At 53.3% G+C, this 12,124-nt stretch overlaps 1 protein-coding gene across 3 annotated transcripts in view; it reads right to left on the bottom strand.

Moving 5' to 3' along the window:
* The window catches only part of CORO7 (coronin 7), an 81,781-nt gene that overhangs the window by 45,683 nt on the left and 23,974 nt on the right, over positions 1 to 12,124 (bottom strand). The window lies entirely within an intron of this gene.

The raw sequence follows: 12,124 nt of genomic DNA, 5'->3' as shown, positions 1-12,124 counted from the left end.
CAAAAACTCTGCCACTCAGCAAAAAGCGCCAAGCAGCTGGATTAGGGCCCAGCAAAGGTTTCTGCAGAACCCAACTTCCTCTTCCCTCCAGGCTGCCTCTCTTCCAAGTTAAATTTACCTGCAGGAGGAGCGCGCAGCCCTCCAGACAGGCCGGCCGACGGGCCCTGGCGCCTGTGCCTAAGTGTGGCAATCCTCCTCCCGCCATGACCACAGGTCCCCAAGCCACAGGTACGCGCAATGCAAGGAAAAGCTGTAGTCCAAAGAGATGCCCACTTCAAACTTATATTCTGCACTCAAAAACTCTGTTTTGCATAGTTTATTCAACCACTGCTAGTCATGGGGGCAGGGGGGGGAGGTCCTGCTTTTTCATGCAGAAGGCCACAAATTCAAACCGTGGCAGCATCGCAAGGTAATGCTGGAAAAGACCCTTCTTGCCAGACTCTGGACAGCTGCTGCCAGTCAGTGCAGACAATACTGGGGAACCAGCCTCTCCCCCTCCCCCCACTATCTGGTCAGTGGGGCAGGACCCACCTAGCGTGTCCTTGGGCAGAGTGAGGAGTGCAAAGAGACCTTTTTGCTTTCATTCTGCTGGAGGCCAATCCAGTCTTGTTGACACAGCTGCCTCCCATTGCGGACTCCGCCTCGCTGGCCAAGAGTCCACAGCAGCTACTCTCTCCCCACCTCCCAACCCACAGGCTGCTCGTGGACTAGGCGAGAAGCACATGGATTTGATTAAACGGGGTCTTTCAGAATGTGGACTGCAGAGCTACGACCTCACCTAGCAGTAACACAACTCTTTCCCTGGTGCTGCAATGATTCCGGGCTGGGTTGGGGGCCCACGGTGGCAGCGGTCGGAGTGTTTCCCTCGTGGCTCAACGCAGTCCCAGACACAGCCTGGGGCCAAGCCAATGTTGCCTCCGCCATGCTGCGAGAGGACTGGCCGCACCATTTCAGCACCATTCCAGGGTGGCCCAAGAGCTGGTGTCACCTGAGGCAGAGCAGCAAATGCCCCCATCGAGATGCACAGCACCCAAAGCCAGCCAGCCTGAGGCAGAAAATCTCACTAGCGCCTCACATTGAGAGAAAACAGAAAATACCAAAATAAATGAAAGAATTACTAAGGATTTGTTGCCCTTTCATGGCACCCCAAAATCAGCTACCCGAAGTGGCCATTCAGCCTCCCTACATCCCGGCACCTGAAACTCCACCATGCTGCACGGCAGGGCCGGCGGTCCCTCCAGGGGGATTTGCCTGATGAGCCGAAGGTGCAGCCCAGACCCTCCACAGCCACCAGCACAGGGCCTGCCCCCTCCCACAGCCCCCTGCCTTTACATCTCACTCTTCCTCTGCACACCCCGTTTGACCAATGGGGGTACCTTCTTCCCCCATGGGTTGGCTGGCCCAAAGGCCTTCACAAACAGGTTGAACTGGGGGGTTTGACAAATAGGGGTGACCCCCCCCCAACTGCGGCAGGGCTTTTGCCATAGCAGCTGGGGCATGGGTGCTTGATAGCTCCAGGGAGATGCTCAATGGACCACCACTGCCTGTCTGCGGCACCAGCGTGATGCAAGAGCTCAGCATTGCCACCAGGGCACCTCTGTGGCATCCTTGGAAGGAAAGGGGGAGAAGCCTGCAGTCGCAGCTTCGTCTCTTCTCACCGTGGCAGCGACCTCCACAGGCGTGTCTAGGCCAGGGATGGCAAACCTAGGGGCCCTCTAGACATTGCTGGACGACAGCTCCCTTCACCACCCTTGGCAGTTGGCCCTGCTGGCTGCTGGGGCCCAACAGCGCCCAGAGGGCCAGCATAGGCTTCCCACCCCTGCTGGAGGCCTTTCCCTGCTGTTCCTGCTGTGGTGACATTCCAGCCCAAAGCAGAATGTCTTTCAGCCGACTGAGCTCTGTCCTGGAAAGCAGCTCTGTGGACAGCCTTTGGGAGAGGCGAGGGGGCCAAAAGGCAGAGCACCTGCTTTGCACGCAGAAGGTGTCAGGTTCAGTCTGTGGAGTCTTCAGGTAGGTCTGAGAAAAGGCTCCTGCCTGAAACCCTGGCGAGCCATTGCCAGTCAATGTAGACAATACTGAACTAGATTGACCAATGCTATGACTCAATATAAAGCAGCTGGAAAGAGCCACAAAGCAAATGCATCTGCAGGCTGTTCCTGCAGGTGATGTTCCTCTCCCCCCACCTTGTCCCAAAAGGTTGGCCAAAAGTGGTTGGCCAATGCAAAGAGCAGATGCGCAGCAGATCCGTGGCCTGTGTCTTCCACCGTCCAGAAACCCCCAAGTTGGTAAGGTTCACATCGCTCCTTCCCACCAAGCCACAACTTTCCAAAACTGGGCTCCTTGTCCTGTCAAACACTCACAGGGCCAAAGCAGAGGGCTGACCTCTCTCCATCCAGAGACAGCCTCTGCTTTGAGCAGGCAGCTGTCCGTTTGCCCATTAATCCATGGGCCTGGAGCAGGGCGAGTGGCTTTGTGGGTGTCCCAGAGGGAAAGCCAGGAAGGCTGGGCTCAGTTGGCAGATGCTGCTCCCCATGGGGACTCGATGACCCATTGAAAGGGTCCCATTGTCAGCTTCGCAGCAGATTTTTCAAATTAGCTTCCCAAATTCCTGTGAAAACTGCTGCTGAGCAAATATTTTCCTTAGAAGCCACGTGGATTTTCCAACCGCAACAGGGAGGGAGATGAAAGTGTTGCTGTTACCAAGCAGAAGGGTGGAACAAGGAGCAGGAGAGGAACAGGCGGTGGCTCTCTGGCCAGACCAGCAACCTTAACATCACAGAGACCAGCCAGCTCAAGAATGCACTAACAACAGCCCTAAAGGGCTGGCTGATTAGCCATAAGGCAAGAATGGCCATTCAGGTGTTGTGGCTCTCTGGCTCCCTGCAGCCCCAGCCAGCACAGCCAACAGTCAGGGATGATGGGAAATGGAGTCCAGCAACATCGGGAGGGACAGGTGCCTCTCCCCTGAAGTTTTTAAAAGTAGAGTTATAAACTGCTCCATATGTCAAAGAAATCTCAAGAGAAGTTCACATCATCATAAAAATATCACAAATACAAAAGAAACCAATTAAAAACCCCACATTTTAAAGCCAGATGACCTTTCTTTACCCTCTTGCACTAGAGAAGATGACCCAGCAGGAAGGGCGCTGCCATTTGACAGAGCCGCTGGTAAATGGGGCTCCCCACAGGGAGGACTGAAGGGCTGGATTTGGAGCCCCCTCAGAAGAGCCAGGCGTACAATGGCTGAGAACAACCACAAGCCCTGGACTCTTTAGGGGCATTCAAAGCAGATTTAACCAGCTGGGCTCCCACAAGGGGAGGGAGGGAGGGAGTTTCCTTGCTCCACGACGCACACACCAGGGAAATTGCCAGATGCACCCACACGGGAAACAGAGCAGGCAACGGCTGCCGATTCCGTGAAGCTGACCCAGCACTGGGTAAAGATTTCAGAACCCTCCAAACGAAACCAAAATCCCACTCGCCATCAGAGCCAAATGGGTCTGAGAAGCCAGAGCTCCAGCAGGGGAAGCGGCTGCAGGGACCTCAGAGCACAGAAGCAGCAGAGCAGGCGGGTGCTCATGAGGATGGCCGGCTGCACCTCCAGGAGGCATCTGCCAAGCTCCAGCAGGCCAAGAAGCTCTTGTCTCAGTGACGGGTCTGCCAGACTTGGCCTGAGAAACTGAGCAGCCCCAACAAGGAGGAGGCGGAGCTCCGCAAAGGAACATGGAAAGGTGTCTCATCCCAAGTGAGACTGTGAGCCCATCTAGTTAAGGCCAGTGACTGGCGGCGGCAGCAGCAGCAGCTCTCCAGAATGTCAGCCAGGAATCTGCCCCAGCCCAAGCAAGAAATGCTGGGGACTGACCCTGGGACCTCCTGCATGCAAAGCAGCTGTCCTGCCACTGAGCTGCGTACAATGGCCCTTCTCTAGTTTGTTCTGTACTCTGCCCGGTAGGAGCATCCCAACCCACCTTTAATGCCAACTGCCATCCATTAAGAAGGCCCAGTTCTTGAATTCTCAGTTGCTGGGACCTGCAAGTTGCAAGGAGGTTGGCACATGCAAACACCAAGTTTTTAACTGCCATCTCCTCTCAGCCAATCAGGGCTCAGCATAATGCATGCACAGTTGTCATCCGTGTATTGAGCCCATGCACACTTGTGCTCTGATGAAGGAAAAATCACATCTCCTAAGCACGAAAGCCACAACATCTTTTCAACGAAAGAGGAGTTGAGGAAGCTGCCTTAAAGTGGGTCACACCATTGGTCCATCTAGATCAGGAGACTAGCAGTGGCTCTCCAGGATCCCAGGCAGGATTCCTTCCTGGCCCTACCTGAAGATGCTCTCAGGGATTGAACGTGGCACCCTGTGCAGCCAAAGCAGATGTTCCGCCACTGAGCGACGGCCTTTCTGCTTCTGTCCCAACTCCAGCGCCCACCCCCAGCCAACAAACGCTGCAGGTACCACCAAGATATTCTGCAGTCACTGGTGACGGCAACACAACGCGCCCCCACACCAAATGCCTGCATCATTTTGCAAACTTTACTTCTTTTTTTAAAAAAGGAAAAGCAAATGCTTTCTTTTACATGTCATTGGGGGTCATGCTCCACCTCTCCCAGAATCTGTTACCATGGTGCTATGGGCATCCAGCCAGTACCGGCTATAAAAAACTAAATGTTCAAAGAAGAGAAATTCCATCAACCTTTTCTTGTTTTTTTTTTTTTTTTTTAAAGAACCCCTTTGAATATGCCCAGCCTCTGGTTCATGGCAGGCTGGCCTATCCCCTCTCTGTGTAAATGCTCTTGGCCCCCATCAGAGCAGAAGCTCAAGAGTTACAAAGACCATGGACAGGGGGGCCTTTTCACCCCCAGAGGGGCTCAAGACACAAGAATCTACTTCTATAACCAGACTACCTCACTACAGCAATACCTCAGTTGGCATTCCTGGACATGACTTCTTTAACAGAAACTTTGGTACCAGACGTAGGAATAACATGGAAAGAAAAGGGAAAGGTTCCTACACCTACTCATAGATGGTGGGCAACTTCAACAGGGGCTTTAAAGGGTGCCTATCTAGCACCCACCCCCTCCCCTTCTCCTCCTCCTCCTCCTCTGAATCATATTGGATCCTTCCCTCTCCAGCCCCAGGAGAAAGCAAAATATCTCTTTAATGCAAAGCAAACACAGAGGCTTGTCAGTTTCACCCTAGCAAAGCAAAGACACAGGGTGGTCAGTTTCACCTTAAGCAAATGCAGAGGCATGAAAGTTTATCCATAGCAAAGCAATGCTAGTCAGTTTCATCTTTAAAAAAGCCTTCCTTTACAAGGAACTTCCTTCCTGGAGGATTCCTTAACTGAGGTATTACTGTACTGTGTACAATTACACTGACTGGGAGCGGCTCTCTAGGATTCCAGGCAGGTGTACTTCCTACCCTATCTGGAGAGGCCAGGGACTGAACCTGGGGGCTCCTGCATTGGAAGCGTGTGCTCTTCCACTGAGCAGGAACTCTTCCAAGATTTTGAGCAAAAAGGAAAGGGGGAGGGGAGGGGTCATTGCAGCCTCCTGAATTCAAATTGTCCTTCCACATCGTTGCAGCAGCAGTCGATAATCCCAAATCATTCCCAAGCAGATCCTTATCATAAACCACTTTGGCCTCCCAGTTAATAGCCTGCAGATGATTAACAGCACTTACAATCACCATGGCAAAGTGGAGAAGTGGAAACTATTTCAGCCCATGACAGACCAAGATGCAGCCCTGTTCTCCAGGGCTACAGACACTCTGGGTACCCCAAAAAGGGCCCCTTTTGGCTGCAGAACTTAATGCACAAGAGGTACTCTTATTACCAAACGTGAAGCTGTTGCTTCCAGCCACAGGTTCCGGCACCTGTGCCACTGTATGACCTCCACTCTGCCATCGCTATGTGCCAGGAACAGAATCTGAGCTCCGGCCCCGGGGAAGGGGGGAACTTTGACAGTTGGCTTGTGGCACAAAAGTGTCTAAGGCTGGCAGGACGCTCCCCCCCCCCCAACCTCAAATCCTGGCTCCAGAATGTAGCCGGCTTTTGCTGGAGAGCTTTAGAACAGCCAGTATTTCCTTTATTGTGGCGGAGGAGTGAAGTGATGTGCGTCTCCTCCTCAGATGAAGTCCAGGAAATGTTCATACCTCTTCCTGAGTTCTCTAGGACTCTGCGCTTGACCTCCTCATTGCTTAGTTACAAACAGCCCCAACCAGCTGGAGGCACTTAGCCCAGTTGCTAAAATTGCCACCTGATGTGGTGATGACTGTGGGCTTCGAATGCTTTTTCAAGGGTTAAACCTGGTGTGGGGAATCTTTGGCCCTCTGGATGTTACTGAACTACAGCTCCCATCAGCCTCTGCAAGCATGGCCTTTAATCAGGGATGATGGGCGTTGTAGTTCATCAACACCCGGAAGGCCAGAGATTCCAATCCCTGGGTGAGGCAAATTCATGGAAGACAAGAGGTCCACGGATGGCCATTAGAAGCAACAGCTAGTAACAGGATTTCCTTCATGTTCAGATGTAGTGCACATCAGAGAGCCTGATGACAGCAGCAAGCAAGAAGTGAGGGGGTCCTGCTTGCAAGTCCCCAGGAAACAGCTGGCTGGCCCTTGGGGGAGACAGCTGGAGGGGCTGGGGCAGTCTTACCCAACCTGGTGCTTGTCTCCAGCTACAACTGAAGCTGATGGAAGTTGCAGTCCAAAAGATCTGGTGGGCACCAGGTTGGGGAAGCCTGTAACTCAGTGGCTGCACCCCTGCTAGCCACACAGAGGCTCCCAATTCAGTCTCTGACATCTCCAGGTAGGACTGGGGAAAACCTCTGCCTAAGACCCTGGAGAGCTGCTCCCAGTCCGTGAGCAAGATGGGCCAGTGCTCTGAGCCAGTATAAGGCAACTTCCTATGACTGGGGCTGGGGGGGGGCTTGCTCTGAGTCAGCCAGGGAATTTTCAGATACGCGGCACAAACTGTGCAAGGCGCCTTCTCTCCCCCACAGCCTGCTGCGTTTCTCCATTTTCTTGGCATCCACAGGTAGGAGCACAGAGACTTTCCCACTCTTCCCACTGAGGCCCCAACTGGTACACTGCCATGATTTCTTTTTTCTAAATGAGTGGTGGTAAATAAAAAGGAATAAGGAGGGAGGGAACAACGATGTTTGAAGGAAAATGGGAAGCCTCTTATTTTTGAGACTGAAGAATGAACTATTTTAAAAGCAGTGATTTAAAACAATATTGGCAAAGCCAACTTATGCTGCCGCAAGAGGCACAGACCCAAGGCTTGAAGGCAGCCAGGGCAACGAGATCGTTGCTAAGAGCATTTGTCTGGATTACGGCTGGATTTCTGTTAACCAGTCTGGCTCTATAAAAATGGAAAGGCGGAAAATACATTTTAGGAATGAATTTTTTCCATTCACTCACAGAAAGACACACTGGAAACCCCCTAGAAGGGTTAGATCTCCAGGTTAGCACGAGGTTGACAGTCACTGTTTCCAGCGCCTTCACTGGACATTTATAAAACTCTCCAATATCTGTAAGCGGCTGCTCCCTTCTGGCCATTCTCTCCTCCCCGCCCCCCCCCCCCCCCGCGGTCAGGGCCGTTTCAGCAGGAGGTTTCCCCCACTGCCTGGCAGAAGCACTGCTGAGAGCCACGTCTCATGCAGCTTACTCCCCACAAGGAGCGCAGGCCAGCTCCAAATCCAGCAGGCAGGCAGGCAGAGCGACTGCCCAAGGGGAATCAAAGGACCAGCTGCCAAAGGGTGCCAGCCCTTCCAGGTGCCTCAGCCTCACTGGCACAGACTGGTACAGGCCAAGGGCCCCTCGCCAGTCTGGCCCAGCCATGCCCCCACTCACTGCCCTCCCTGCGGACCCCTGGAGGTTTTTCCATAGCAGGTTGTTGTAAGCACCTTGCAACCGAGAGCCTCTGACTTTGGTTGTAAGTTTCCCCCCCTCCTCTTTTTGCTAATGGTGTAAAGTGCTACAACCACAGAGCTGGAAGGGATCTCAAAGGTCTTCCAGCCCACCCACCCCGCACTGATGTAAAAAACAACCCATTACAAGAGCATCCCTGACAGGTGACCACCCAGCCTCTGCTTAAAATCATCTAAAGAAGGAGGACCCACCACCTTCCAAATCAATCTGTCCCACTCTCAAGCAGCTCAACCCATCAGGAAGTTCTGCACAATGTTCATCAAAGCCCACTTTTTTGTTCTTTGGAGCAGCCAGCAGTGGGTGTGCACATGCAGCACCACCAGCAGCAGCACCACCAGCAGCAGCCCCCCAGGAGCGCCTCGCCAAAACTAAGAAAGACCGGGCAGGTGTCTACAATCTCCAACCCCTCCCCTCAAACACAGAAAGCTACAGTGCATTTCAGAGAAGGGTATAAGCCATATGTTCACTCACAAGCACACATGGCCAAAGCAGGACAGACCAAGGGATTTGGAGACCATGTTCCCTCTCCCACCTTTTCCTTTCCTTCCCCTGTACCTGCAAGGACCAATGTTATTTTTTATTTATTTTTATTTATTTTACTCAAAAGTAGTCCTTTACAAAACAGTTGTTTTTTTTAAAAAAATTAAAAATTCAGGTTTCCAGAGGACAGGGAAGTTGTCATTGAAGGGAAGAGGCAACGTAGTACAAATACATCCCATTGAGCACAAGGTGCATTTAATCTGAAAGAGCTTGTGTGTGGACAAAAGCACACACAGGAAAATCAGATCCTGGTATGTACACAGCCAATACACTCAGTCTACCTTCTATGTACCAGTCCTTTAAAATATCTGGAAACGGCTATCACGTTGCTTCTTGCCCAAGCTAAGCATACCCAACTCCTTGCCCCTTTCCTGCTCACTGGACTTGATCTCCAGGCCCCTGACCCTCTCGGCTGCCCTCCTCTGAACACCTTCCATTTCGCTCATGCCCTTCTTAAACTGCCATGCCCAGATGTGAAGGTTCTCAATACATTACTGTGAACGTGACCGATATGCCTGTTGTTGTTGTGCCTCAGTGTGCATTAGTGTTTTACAAAGAGCAAGAGGCAGAGCAGACAAGGGTAGTGGGGGGGGGAGTACACTCCAGAAATCACACATGGCACCCTACCACCATGGGATCCTAGTCTGAGATGCGCAAGGCACCAAGAGTCAAGGGAAGCATCACATGGCAGCTGAAAGTGCATTCGAGGCATACAACACGTGCACGTTTTCATCTAAGTGGCAGCCCCCACTCCCCCCCCAATTTAAATTCATATATTTTCTCAATCCGCAAATAATGAGTAAGGGGAAAAAATCAAACCTAAAATCACATGTTATCCAACTGTGGAAGTACTGAAGTGCGCTCTGCAGGTGGTTTGCTTGTTTTCACATGTGTTGTGACATTTTGCTGAGTGCCGTCTATCACCACACCCCCTATGGCCACTGACGAGGCACCTCTTCCGACAGGGTTAGGCATGACACACATTTTAATGTTATTTCTTTAACCCGCCAGTTTGTGCCAGTCTGGTCTGTCAGAAAACTTGTATCTCAACAATAAAAAAAACTGGCCTTGCTTGTAGGTAAACCTACACCTGGGTGCATGCCTACAGTGGACCTCAGGTTTCTGGAATTCAGAGAGGAAGGGGAAGTACTAATTGAAAGGAGGGGAGAACAACACGCAGTGTGAATAAATCCCATCAAGCCCCACCCACTAGCACGGGCAGGAAACAGCGAGTTCAAGTGGAAGTGCCCATGTGTGGATAAACAAAAGTGCGCATGGAAAAACTGGATCTCTGTGACCTACATGTGCATCAACACTCTGGTGTGTACGCACAGCCCATCTCCCCAAAGACAGTGCTTGAGTTTTCCCTATAAGACCGAATGCCAGCCCTCCATTTCTAGGCAACAGAGTGAGCTCAGGGGGACCCTTAAGGGGGAGGTCAGCCTGGTCCTGCCCCTGCCGCCTCTCCTACCCACAGAGCAGTCTTCCACAACCTGGAACCCTGCAGGCAGGCTGCCAATAAAACCTCAAGCCTGCACCTCTCTGCAGAGCCCCACAGTGGTTCTGTCTCCGGAGCATGGCAAAATGCTGGAACACTGGCTTGCCAAGCAAGCAATAGAGCCTCATCCGACATTTCTTGTCAGCAGGAGGACCACCACTCTTAAGAAGTGGGTCCTGGCACCCAAGAGGAGGAAGAGATGCCCTGGCACCACCGACAGTGCCTTGAAGGGGCCACCACTTGGCCTCAATCTGAGATAAGCCCTGGGAAGGGCAGGAGCGTGCCAGGCCCATCAGGAAGGGAGAGCAGAGGCAGGCTGCAGATGAAGAGGGACTCTCAGGGGCACGCCATGGAAACACAGCGTGGCTATGTGCAAGCTGAGCAGGGTTGCTCCCACTCCGGGGCCGTAAAGAAGCTGCACCAAAAGCCCACTGAGAGACAACAGACAGGTGTCAGTCAGGAAACGTGCCCTGGGCGAGCCCCGATGGGAGCAGGTGGTTTCACACGGTCCCAAATCCCATGGCAGCAGCTGTGTTTTGGAGGGGTCGATTGGAGCATGCGGGGGCGGGGAGAGATGGGGCTGCAGGGCCAGAAGAAGTTTCCACCTCCCCCCAACCCTGAGCCCCCCAGAGGCAGGTGTGGAGGCTTCCAGCCTGCATGCTGGGTTCAAAACCCAAGGGAAGTCCGCTTATGCGCCTTCCTTCAAACCCCTCCTTGCCCCCCAGGAATTAATGGGAACCGCCCCATAAGCATTGCAAGCTCAGGATGTCCTGACCTAGAGTGTACGGAAGGAGCCCCAGAGGAGGGTTAGCCCAGGGTGTGCCGCGAGGAGGGAGCCCTGCAAGCATCATGCAGGGAGGGGTTCTGACGCCAACAGGTCAGGCCCTCCACGCAACTTGGCCACTTGCATCAGTTGTGCTTCACCCCACCCCACACGCACCCTGTGAGCAGCCACTGCTTTCCAGATTGCTTGGCTGTCTCCCCTCCCTCACTTGACCCCTCTTGCAATCAGAACACCACCCCCCAAGCGTCTGGTACTAATTAACCAAAAGGAAGGGAAACCAGCTCCCTGTTTGCTTCTGTTGGGGGGGGTGCCTCCACCTACACATGCCTCAACTTTCAAAGAGGCTGAGGTCAGACACGCCACTTCACAAAAGGTCAGGAGAAAACCTTGCAGGGCTGGGGGACAGCAACTTCCCTCCTTCCAGAGCCCCCTCTTGGTAGCCCCACACTGTGAAACACTGACACAGCCTAGAAGGCAAGCCAGTCTGCCCCCCCAAGCCCAGCCCCTGTGAGAGGCTCCTGCGTCTCCGAGTGCCAAGCAGTCCAGCTGGGACCCCTCAGAGCAGGTGGGCCGCACAAACCAGCAGGAGGCACTGCTGGGCCACGTGCGCTGGGCCACAGGAAGGGCCAGAACACAGCGGCCACACCGCAGGCTGGCACCAGCTGCTGCCTGCCTGAAAGGCCTGGCCCTGGCTTTCATCTCCACAATTTGCTCTCCAGAGGCCCAAAAGACTCCCGATTCGCTCTGCGTTCTAGCAGGAGGCGGTGAAGTTGTGGGGTGCAAGGGGCTTTGAAACTGATGGGGTGGACAGAGTCCCAAAGTCCTCTGCCCAATGAGCCTGGGCAAGCGCTCCAGCCCCCACCTGCCTGCTGCTCTCTTCCCCATGCTTGGCTAGGGAAGGGATGGCATCCCCCTCTCTGCATCCACAATGTGAGCTGCATTATCAGCTCGGCCTAAGCAAGGCAATGCGGGAGGTTCTTCCTGCAAGGGTCAGATTGGACCTACAGTTGTGCCAGCTTTCTACAGACGTGCCGTGGCTATGTCACACATGCCACCTGCCTGCATCAACTGGAGCTGCTGCACAAGGCAGCCAGTGACCAAAGCACCCAGCAACGGGCTGCTGCACTCAGCAGCAAGCACGACGGGCATGGCATTCTAGGGTCCTGTAAGGCCATCATCCCCAGGTGTTTTCAGAAGCCAGAGGATGGCAGTTTCCTTGAGAACAGCATCAGTTTTCTAGTCAACGTGGATGTAAATAAAAGCCCAGCAACATGAAGTGCCGGCTAAAGGCTCAGAACCTCAGGTGGATTGTGAACTCCATACATAGTCTTCCTGTCCTCCCCTCAGAAGATTCCTAGCTGCTGCC

This window comes from Rhineura floridana, chromosome 17 (genome assembly GCF_030035675.1).
Source record: "Rhineura floridana isolate rRhiFlo1 chromosome 17, rRhiFlo1.hap2, whole genome shotgun sequence".
Classification (NCBI taxonomy): domain Eukaryota; kingdom Metazoa; phylum Chordata; class Lepidosauria; order Squamata; family Rhineuridae; genus Rhineura; species Rhineura floridana.
This window is presented reverse-complemented; position numbering and strand designations above follow the sequence as displayed.